Source organism: Dromaius novaehollandiae, chromosome 2 (genome assembly GCF_036370855.1).
Source record: "Dromaius novaehollandiae isolate bDroNov1 chromosome 2, bDroNov1.hap1, whole genome shotgun sequence".
Taxonomy (NCBI): Eukaryota; Metazoa; Chordata; class Aves; order Casuariiformes; family Dromaiidae; genus Dromaius; species Dromaius novaehollandiae.
In genome coordinates, this window is record NC_088099.1 from 65,916,203 (window position 1) to 65,925,321 (window position 9,119).

At 35.9% G+C, this 9,119-nt stretch overlaps 1 long non-coding RNA gene across 1 annotated transcript in view; it reads left to right on the forward strand.

Moving 5' to 3' along the window:
* LOC135327309 (uncharacterized) overlaps nucleotides 1-7,889 on the forward strand; it is a 33,088-nt gene extending 25,199 nt beyond the window's left edge. Inside the window, exon 3 of the long non-coding RNA XR_010387414.1 lies at nucleotides 7,795-7,889. This is a non-coding gene — a long non-coding RNA (uncharacterized LOC135327309). The remainder of the gene's footprint in view (nucleotides 1-7,794) is intronic.
* Nucleotides 7,890-9,119: the final 1,230 nt, after the last annotated feature.

The window sequence follows — 9,119 nt, forward strand, 5'->3', positions numbered from 1 at the left end:
CAAAAATAAAAACATGATTATCTAGAAAAAACAGCCTGGAAATCTATAAACATTATTGCTGCTAGGAGAAATCCCTAATAACTATTCTATGTCCCCAATGCTTGGAAGCCAATCTGTGTGTTCTCACACTTAATAGTCTTTTATTGTGCTAATTTATGTCCCCATTTCATCATTTGTACATGTTTTCTTTCTTTTTCCTACTTTCTTTCTTACTATTTTGCCCACGTTGTGCTGTTTTCTACGTTTATCTCTATGTTTTTAATTTCCATTTGAATATGTGAAAGGGAGACACAGTTGTTCCTTCAAGGTTACACAAATAAGAAAGGTATGCGGATGAAATACTGCTAAAACTCACCTACCAAATATTATGCAGGCCCTTTATGTGATGAAACCAATGAGTTGTAGAAAATAAGATATATTTCATAAGATATGAAGGAATCTTTGAGAATATCAAAGGATTTAAGAGTAAAAATGCTTTTGAAAACTTCACTCTCCTAAAATGACTGGAAATAATCGGTGTGTTAATGCATGAAAAGCAGATTATACTAAATGAGACCAGCACACAGCTACATCACCGGTAGTAGCAAGCCTGGCCAGCATTGCATTGTGATTTATGTATCTGTACCCCATCACTGCCCTCAGCCCTTCCGTGTCTCATAGACCAGGGGCTGTAGGATATGGTGAGGAGAAGCTGGATAGAGACTCCAATGAGTGGCAGAAGTAACCAAACAGGGATGTTAGCACTTCAGGGAAGATTCATCAGCTTTAACTGAATTTTTTGCCTTGGGCTGTCCTGCTATTCCCTTCAAACCTCTCCTCATTTCTCCATCACCTGTTCTCTGCTCCCTTCATACTTTCTTCATTATCATTATACTTTTCTTTCTCTTGTTGTCTTCATCTCCTTCACTACCATATGCTTTTCTTTTTTTTTTCCTGTTCCTCTCTTTCCTTTTCAGCAATACACTCTAATTAAACTCTTCTTCCCTCACAAAAAGTTGGGAAAGTGTTCCTTGCTACTCTCAAAGAGGAAGCACCACTTCCCTAGTGCTGATCTCCTCCTGTCTAAGTTGACAGCAAGCGGTGTGAGACAGGTTGTCCATTGCTTAGTGTGTACATTGCCGGGAACAAGGGAGGTGCTGTCATAATAAACATGATTAACAGATCTGCAGCTGCAATAAATTGGGTCGCTGCTGCTAAAATACATATGAGAGACAGAAAGGCTAAATAGGGGGCTGAGGACATACACTGGAAAACGGAAGGAGGAGAGGGCATCCTGGGAGAAAAAAATACCTAATAGGGCTGAGATTATTATTGTTTCCTTTTGTTATATAATATGTGCTGAGCTTTTATGGCTGGTACTGATTACAGAAGAAGATTCAGAAACATAAACAAGTCTAAGGAGAAAAATGAACTTGGCCTCATATTACTTCTGAATTGTTTCTCCTTTGACTAGGTATACATCCCTGCATTAAACCAATGGTGTTTTTGTGTACCTTCTTCAAATCCCTCCATTCTTTTCATCTTTAGGGCAAATCAAACCATTTTTTGTTACATGCAAAGAGTATTTATAAAACCATGAAGAATGCTAATCTTTCATTTTATCTGGGATGTGATTTTTCTTTCTACTGAATAGAATCCATTTAAGCTCCAAATGGAGCTTAATTTTTTAATAAATCCACTTTTAAACTCAGTGTAGAGGAAAACAATTTTAGAAGAATATAAGGGTTGAGTTTAATTATAGAGCTTTGTCTAGGAGAGTAGAAGACGATTACTTTTATTTCAATATATTTCTTCTTTGAAAAACAGAACTGCTTTTGAATATTTTGAGAAAAATACTGTGGAGGCAGAGGGGTCGCAGTATTTATAATGGAAGCAAAATTTCCTTTTGTCCAGTTCTTGTGGTCTCTGTTAAAACCATAAAGGGTTTTACATCCAGAGAGCCCACACCCCTTTCAGGTTAGATCAAGGCATTATTGATAGGAACCAGAAATTGGAGATACTTAAGTTTCTAGACTTACTGTTCATTAAAATTTTGTTCATTAACTCTTGGCTTTTATTTGCAGTATCAGAGAAATCCCTGCCCGCCCTCCCTCCCTACCTTCTTTCGAATTCTCAGAGCAAAACTCCTACTCTCCAACCCCGTAATGCACAGGTTGGTCAAATGGGTCATGAGAAGTGGTAAGCAGTGGCTATCAGCAGTGAAGCAGCAGCAGGCAGCTACTTATATTCCTGCCTTTAGTGACCTGAACCATTGGGTAGAAGTGTTTGGACTTCTTTTATTAAACTGTAATCATTCCATATTCTTTTCCATGTAATTCCACTTCTGTGTGTCCTTGCCTCCTCATAATTTTGCTCTAATACATGCTTGAGAATCACTTTTTTACTTTCTCTGAGATTTGTTACCATCTCACAGATTTTTGTTATTTATAATAAAGCTATGGTACTAGACAGCAAAGCTCCATTATGAAGCCAGATTCTATAGAATCGAAACTTTCTGTGGTTGGGAATATATTCTCAGTGCAAAACTGGAAGAATCAGACTTGCATTTGAAGTTGCAAATTTTTTCAAAATCCTGCCCACCAGTAGAGAAATAAACCATATGATATGAAGTAATGCTTATTTCATGTTTCCTTACTGAGCATTGCAAAAGGAGATAAGTTTTGTTCTAACTTCTGAGACCCCACTGGTAACAGAACTATTACGCAGCGCTATCTGCAAATCATTCACAGTCCTCACAGGCGGTCTATCCGCAGCCTTAATTTCAAATCTGAGGTTCTCTGCATCTGTGTACTGCCTTTCAAATGGTCTTACTCAAAACAAAGAGCTTTGGCACAAAGAACAAGTTGCAATATATTTTTAGGGATGATTGCTCACCTTTTTTTTTTTTTTCTGATGGGGCTTCAGGGAAAATTACTGTCCTTACATTATATTAGTTACAGATTGTGTGCCTAAGATATAACTGAAAAATTAACTACTGTTTGGATGTCTTTTAACATGGTTGTAGGTGTTTTTCTAACAGACTCTGCTTGCGGACAAGAACTTTGAGTTTTTAACAATATAAACAAATTCATTCATGTGAAAAACCCTCAACAAAGTTTAAAGTCCATCTTAGTGGGACTTTATTTTCCCCCCAAAGATATTCCTTCCCCCTTTCAAACTCTGTTAACATAAACCCACTACACATCTTTTGTTTGGTCCTCTCTGACAATGATGTGATATGTTACAGTTTTGCTGTTCTTTGTATTATGATGATACTTAATGGCCAATTAAAATCGGCTTGTATCAGTTCACACTAGCAGATATTTCTTCCTTAAAGAGTTTATGAAGTAAAAAAGTTAAAGTAAAAAAAGGTAAAGAAAGGAGTATAATCAGCCAGGAGGTGTCTGTTACAAACATGTTCATAATGATTTTTGTATTACAGTATTCATGCAACAAAATATTTTGCAGACAAAAAGAGATAAAAATCGAAAAAAAAACAAATCAGACACCCACATGATTGTAGTTAGAGCTGTAATGGGAAAGAGAAATCAATTAATCTTGGTTTCTTTTGTAACAAAATAGTAAAAACTATTTTTATCCTGAACCAGTTCTCTGGGACTAGAGATTTACACATACACAGGTCAAGAAATTCTTGTCTAGTAGGTTTTCATCAGCACTTGGCGCTTTTTCCCTCTCCCTCTCCCTTTCCCCTTTCTCTTTCCCCTTCCCCTTCCCCTTCCTCTTCTTTTTCCTCTTCTCTCTTTTTACTCCCAGTCCCACAAGGCTCAATGGATCTCTACGTGAATACATTTAGTTGGATTCTAAATGTTCTGCTTTTAGATGGTGAAGATAATTTAATGTTCAAGTACAAATCAACATGCATAGCTTTGAAAATAAATTATTTTTTCCCTTCAAAACGCTGCCTGAACCATTATTTGAGTAAAGAAGAAAGCAAAACCTAGTTTGTGTGGGTATCTCCAAACTGAGTCACGTGCTATGGCAGAATACCTTAGGGAACTGCAGTAACATTGGTAAAGATAAAAATAGTTAGTGGACTTACAGTAGCATCATTATTGGCCATTAAGCCAAGCCTTCTCTGCTGGTGGAGGCTTTTGTGGCAATGCTACAGATGGTGGTAAGTTAATAAAATTATTTGATTTCTGCAAAATCTGCAGTTTATTGAATACCCAGAGAATTCTTCTAAATGTTCTGCCATTATTACAATGATAACCTTACCTGAACCTCCAACTAAACTCCAGGGTATAAAAATATTAAAGAACATAAATAAACAAAATTTTAAAGTTACCTACCGGATGGAAAGGTACAAATTTTAATTATTCTATGTCTTGTTCTTCTCAGAAAAGAAATTAAAACAATATTATTTAGTTTGTTCCTTCTTCCTTTTTTTCCACGTATGTGTAGTTTCCTTCACTGATAGATCTTTCTCAAATGTACAGGCTCTTTATGAAAACCCAATTTTACTCAACAAACATAGTTGCAGGCCACTAAATACAGTAAGAATGGGTTTAGGAATTTGTTTTTAATTTGTTCTTTTGAAGGAATTGGTTCCTTGTAATATTTTCCTCCTTTTATAATATGCCATGACGAAAGTAATTTTAGTTAACATAACTTTCCTTTCTCCAGTTCAGACAGTAAAAAGACACAGAATAATGTGATTTATGCATAGTGAGAGTGCAAGAAGCGAAATATTTTCTTGTCTGTGAAAATGTTAAAATATTGCTTCCAATTGTATGTCAATACAATTAATTCAATACTTAAATTGGCATGATAAATCAGAAGATGACACAGGACTAAAACATCTTCTCTTCAAGACTGATACTTCAGAACAATTTTTCATAAAATACACTCAATGTTAAAAATGACCATTTCTGAATTAACCTGATAGCAAATTAAAAAGGATCATCATGCATAACAGGGATTTTTTTAAAACCTTGCATAACTGGAAAAGAAACCTTTGAAGAATAATTTACACATTAAAACAAAGGGTTTAAGGAGATTTCCTGGCATTAATTAGAAAAAGAACAGTCAGTGATACGACCAAAAATACTTTTAAGAGAGGAAACTATAATTCAGTCTTTTCAGTGGAGTTAGAGTAGTCCAGAAGCACCAAACTTTATGTACCTTTTGGAGTGATGCTTATCTAGAATTTGTATAGTCAAAGCTGAAAGGAAAATTATTTGTTTGGATGCAGCCATCATCATACATCATGATTAGTAAGTTCACACTGGAAATATCCAAAATAAAATACTCACCTTGCTTATTTGCTAATATATTTTTAATTAAAATGAAATAATTTGTACTAATAAAAACATTTGCAATTAGCATACAAGAATAGTTGAATAACTCCTCATATAAAGCTTTTGTCTGATAATGTATAACATGTTCAATATACCCATGTGATTCCCATCTTTTAGAAACATATAGGCTATCTATTGTTTTTCTAACTTCGTGTTCCTTTTTCGTGTGCTTCTGATCAATATGCATAATACAACTGCATTATCTTGCATCCTGTGTTTGTTGATGTTCACTGGTAATTTCCTGTAGTGTCCTAAAGGATTTTTGGGCAAGGCAACGAGGAAGGAAGTTTATCTGGTTTTATTTTCATATGTCAGGTTTCAACGTCACAGTGATGCTTGTAAAGTCACAGAAGGAGGAACCGCTGCAATTCCATCCTGCCTCAGGCAGCTTGCTGTGCTCAGTGTGTTTTCTATAATGGCAAACTTTGACTGATAGATTAATCCATTACTAAAAAAAATACTCTCTCAAACCGTATATATTTTCAGTTTGTTAATGCAATTTTTATTTGTCCCATGCCAATATTGAGTCATAAAAAATGGGCTTTACAATTTGTAATTTTGATTTTGACATTTGGGGAAGTTGTTGAGTTTTCATTTTTCTTCCTTCCCCCCTCCCAGGACTATACTTTGGCAAGCCTATATTTCCCACTAGACAGATAAATAGATAGTTACCGTCCATCATTGTTATAGTGCAGTACCACTGTCAGCCTTAAGTGTTATGAAGTGGCAAATATTTATCTAAACTGCAAAGAAAGTATCAGTCTTAGCTTACTACTTGCCAGAAATCAGGTGATTACATTTTGTGGTATTTTTTTTAATATATTTTTTAGACAGAGAGATTTTTTAAAAAATACAATTACCTCTTTATTGACTTGCTTCTGTGAAGCATAGATTAGAAAGCTATGAACAGAGAGTGTTTGCTTAATCACTATTATTTTATTGAGAAGGATTAAATGATTTATGCTATTTCCCAAAACCAATAAAGTTAAGTTTAATCAGATTAACCTAATGCTTCTCACCAAACACTATTAGTTTTCCACTGGTGTCATGTATTGTTTTCAAAATTGCAGGCTACTGCAATACAACCTTTCATTTAGCTTTTAAAATGAAACTCTCATCTGTGATTACATAATTCCATTTTGGCATTACACCATAAAAGAGTCTCTGAAATGATGCAGACTCTGAGGCATGTGCCTATATATAAGGTCTTTTGGAGACATCTAGAAATAACCTATTACCCATATTTACTTCGTTAGAACTTTTTAATGTATCTTCTACTTGACGGGGGGAGGTTGTAAGCTGAAGTCGTCATTACGTATCCGTGTGGTCACAGAAGGTCTAAGCCTCTATCTCCTGCCTCACAGTCAGGGAGAGATGAAAAGGTGAAGGAAGGGAAGCCTGAATCATGGGCTTTACCCATCCAGGAATCAGATTCAAAGCCTTGCATGAGGAAAGGAAAGCCTGGGAAGATGCAGAGGGTCCCTTTGCTGACTCCTTAATTGTCCTGTTGTGGATAGTGGCAAGGACCAAAGTGCTTCCTTGTCTCCAGCGCAGCACTGAAGTGAGCAGCTTGCCGGCATTACCCCTCCTACATCTCTGTCTGTCCAGCAACATTTTACTATTATCTCTATCTGTCCCTGCCTTTGGATGTTCACAGGCGTTAATGGGCCTTCAAGGAGTAATTAAATCCGGATGTTTCATATCCTGAGTGAGTGAATATAACTGCCTCAGTTATTGTAGGAAAAGAAAAGAAAAAAGAAAAAAAGAACAGAATGTCTTCATATTTCAAATAAGGGGGGAGGAAAGGGTGATGTCTGCCTGAGCCTTTCTGAAAGGATCAGGAATAAGATTCCTCAGAAAGTCTTACCTGCTGCATTCTCAATAAAGCTAGGTGCACATATTCCTGAGAAAGGAAGGTTTTAAAACTCCCATTTGCCCTCAGTACTGAATACCTGTTTGGTTGCTTGTCCAAAATACTGGCTCTGTGGATTTCTGTCAGAGATGTTTAACCTCCCCAGACTTGACATGCCCAGGACCATTGCATAAAGCTGTGAACTCCCTGGGAGGGACACCACTACACAGGTAAGGATTGCAGCCCTTTATGGTTAAAGATTTCCGCACTGAAAATTAAATTGTCTCTATAACAGTCCTACTGGATTGAACAGCAAGCTACTGGCTCTTGGCCTTGATGAGTTCCAATGGATTAAAAATTACACACTGGTGCTACTCTCTGGGCACCTTGTTTTCAGATTCTTTTTGAGTTTATTGATCAAGGGTACACGGCCAGGTTGAGCTGTTGCTTTCCTCACTTTGATACAAGGCAGCCAATGGAAACAAGCAAACACCGAGCTTATTCTTGAAGTTCAGAAGTAAGGGTTTTTTTTTTTTCAGGCACATTTTTTTCAGAAAATATTTCATTAAAACACTCATTAGGGAGACAGATGATCAAAGCTGACTCTGCCTTGGCTTTGAGAGTTTGTTTTCTTTCTATTTCCAGGCAGTTCAGAAAATTCAGTGGAACCTTATTATCCTGGACATGACTAATGCAAAAGTTGTGGGTATCTGAAACCTCATCTAACCAGCTGCTCTCTGTACTGCTCCTGCTGCCATTTGCTGATTGCAGTAATCATTGTGTTCAGCACACAAATGTTAAAGTAATTGTTTTATTTTTTTGTGTTCTGTCAAAATGATCATTTTTAGTAAAAAAAGAATTAATATAATTGAATGCCGTATTTGAAGAATACACGCCTGTATGCACAATTACCTCTTTGCAGCTATACATGCTTTGCTGTGGTACAACAGACTTGGGATAAGGGATGAACATTGTACTTAGTTGTGGGTGCCTGCACAGCCCCACAGCCCACCCTTGGTAAACTGGACATGATACCAGCAAATGGTACGGCAGGAATGGGAACGAAACATATGTGTGTGACCGGACCACCCAAAATATTTTGTAAGCATCTAGTAGTGTGGTTTATCTGTTGGACTGCTGATACTGATCTCGAATGTATCGCTCACTGATTGCTGGTTAATTATGTGCTGTTAATAAACCAAGAAACTGCTTCAATACTGATTTGTTTTAAACCATGTGAACTCAGCAATTTTTCTCTGCAGCATTTAGTTTTTTGTTAACCTTTATCTTGCATCTTAATTATTTACTTCAGCTTTTCTGACCACTTTTTTTCTTGTTCTTAAGTTAATGTTCAACATAGAATGAACATCATTGCTCTCTCCAAGAAAAAAATTACGAAAAATTCTGTATGTTTATTAAAAATATGAACATGCAAAGAAAAGTACAAAGAGATGTCTTTTAAAAATGTAATTCAATATTAAAATATAAGTATTCTCAGTCTTCCATCTCAGTTCTGTTAAAGCATTTCTGTGTGAACTTGTTTGTTCCAGGAGGTTCATCTTGTACCGTGTTCATTAAATAAATAAATAAAAAAATTTAGTTCAGCCTGTACAGTAAAGAGGGGGAAATATGCAACAAGATATCACATTATGGCTTTGCAATACAATACAATTTTGGAAATGCACATAATTTTGATTGTAATATTCAGTAAATTGAATCAGTAAGTATTAAGCAGCATGACTCTTCTCCGAATGATTTGAATATTGTTACCATTAATGTCATAAAATAATAATTTCTTTTGCATTTTGTCTATGGTTGTTGACAAGATTTGTCCAGTTAATGTCCTGCTAATCGGGCGAAGCTGATTGATAGTGCACAGTGTTCATCTATATGAACACAGTCACCGATAGTCACATATAATAATTAGGGAAATATTAAATATTAATACCTTCCCCTTTTAAAATGTTTGT